We start from the raw sequence: 2,715 nt of genomic DNA, 5'->3' as shown, positions 1-2,715 counted from the left end.
GTTTGTTCCTTTGTAGATTTGCATAGTTTTCACCCAGTCATTCACACACACAGATTCACTTATCCCTGCACTTTACATACACCTTACATTATGATACTTTCACACCTCATTCCTTTTTCTTTATTTAAAGTCAATAGTTTGGTTAACAATAAAGAACCTTTTTGATTGTCCTATACCTGTTGTTCGTGTCCCCTCATTTTTGCCACAGGCTATGAGGCGGCCTGTGACAAAATCTACATCATGCCAACATATTGTAGAATGCTACATCATGCCAAGATATTGTAGAATGGTTCATCATGACAACATTTTGTAGAATGCTACATCATGCCAACATTTTGGAGAATGCTACATCATGCCAAAATATTGTTCTGAATGCTACATCATGTCAACATTTTGTAGAATTCTACATCATGCCAAAATCTTATAGGATGCTACATCCTTCCAACATATTGTAGAATGCTACATCATGCCAACTTACTGTTCTGAATGCTACATCATGCCAACATATTTTTCTGAATGCTAAATCATGCCAACATATTGTTCTGAATGCTACATCACGCCAACATATTGTTCGGAATGCTACATCATGACAACATATTGTTCTGAATGCAGCATCAAGCTAAAATATTGTAGAATGCTACATCATGACAACATTTTGTAGAATATTACATCATGCCAACATATTGTTCTGAATGCTACATCACGCCGACATATTGTTCTGAATGCTACATCATGCCAACATATTGTTCTGAGTGCTACATTATGACAACATCTTGTAGAATGCTACATCATGCCAACATACTGTTCTGAAAATTACATCATGCCAACATTTTGTAGAATGCTAGAACATGCCAATATCTTGTGGGATACTACATCATGCCAACATAGTGTGGAACGCTACATCATGCCAACTTACTGTTCTGAATGCTACATCATGCCAACATATTGTTCTGAATGCTACATCATGCCAACATATTGTTCTGAATGCTACATTACGCCAACATATTGTTCTGAATGCTACATTATGCGAACATATTGTTCTGAATGCTACATCATGCTAACATATTATTCTGAATATTATATCATGCCAACATATTGTAGAATGCTACATCATGCCAACATATTGTTCAGAATATCACATCATGCTAACATATTGTAGAATGCTACATTATGCCAACATATTGTAGAATGCTACATCATGCCAACATACTGTTTTGAATGCTAAATCATGCCAACATATTGTTCTGAATGCTACATTATGGCAACATATTGTTCTGAATGCTACATCATGCCAACATATTGTAGAATGCTACATCATATCAACATATTGTAGAATGCTACATCATATCAACATATTGTAGAATGCTACATCATGCCAACAATTTTTCTGAATGCTACATCATGCCAACATATTGTTCTGAATGCTAAATCATGCCAACATATTGTTCTGAATGCTACATTATGCCAACATATTGTTCTGAATGCTACATCATGCCAACATATTGTAGAATGCTACATCATATCAACATAATGTAGAATGCTACATCATATCAACATACTGTTCTGAAAATTACATCATGACAAAATTTTGTAGAATGCTACAACATGCCAACATCTTGTAGAATGCTACATCATGCCAACATATTGTAGAGTGCCTCACCATGCCAACATATTGTAGAATGCTACATCATGCCAACATATTGTAGAATGCTACATCATGCCAACATATTGTAGAATGCTACATCATGCCAACAAATTGTAGAATGCTACATCATCCCAACATATTGTAGAGTGCCTCACCATGCCAACATATTGTAGAATGCTACATCATTCCAACATATTGTAGAATGCTACATCATTCCAACACATTGTAGAATGCTACATCATGCCAACATATTGTTCTGTATGCTACATCATGCCAACATATTGTAGAATGCTACATCATGCCAACATATTGTAGAATGCCACATCATTCCAAAATCTTGTAGAATGCTACATCATGCCAAGACATTGTTCTGAAAGTTACATCATGCCAACATTTGGTTGAATGCCATATCATGCCAACATATTGTTCTGAATGCTACATCATGCCAACATATTGTAGAATGCCATATCATTCCAAAATCTTGTAGAATGCTACATCATGTTGTAGAATGCTACATCGTGCCAACACATTATAGAATGCTACATCATGCCAACATATTGTTCTGTATGCTACATCATGCCAACATATTGTAGAATGCTACATCATGCCAACATATTGTTCTGAATGCTACATCATGCCAACATATTGTAGATTGCCACATGATTCCAAAATCTTTTAGAATGCTACTTCATGTCAACATCTTGTAGAATGCTATATCGTGCCAACATATTGTAGACTGCTACATCATGCCAACACATTGTAGAATGCTACATCATGCCAAAATATTGTTCTGAAAGTTACATCTTGCCAACATTTTGTTGAATGCCAAATCATGCCAACATATTGTTCTGTATGCTACATCATGCCAACATATTTTAGAATACTACATCATGCCAACATATTGTTCTGAATGCTACATCATGCCAACATATTGTAGAATGCTACATCATGCCAACATATTGTTCTGAATGCTACATCATGCCAACATATTGTAGAATGCTACATCATGCCAACATATTGTTCTGAATGCTACATCATGCCAACATATTGTAGAATGCTACATCATGCCA

The sequence above is a fragment of the Oncorhynchus tshawytscha genome, linkage group LG11 (assembly GCF_018296145.1).
Source record: "Oncorhynchus tshawytscha isolate Ot180627B linkage group LG11, Otsh_v2.0, whole genome shotgun sequence".
In the NCBI taxonomy this organism is placed as follows: Eukaryota; Metazoa; Chordata; class Actinopteri; order Salmoniformes; family Salmonidae; genus Oncorhynchus; species Oncorhynchus tshawytscha.
The sequence above is the reverse complement of the archived record's forward strand: the minus strand, read 5'-3'. Positions refer to the sequence as shown.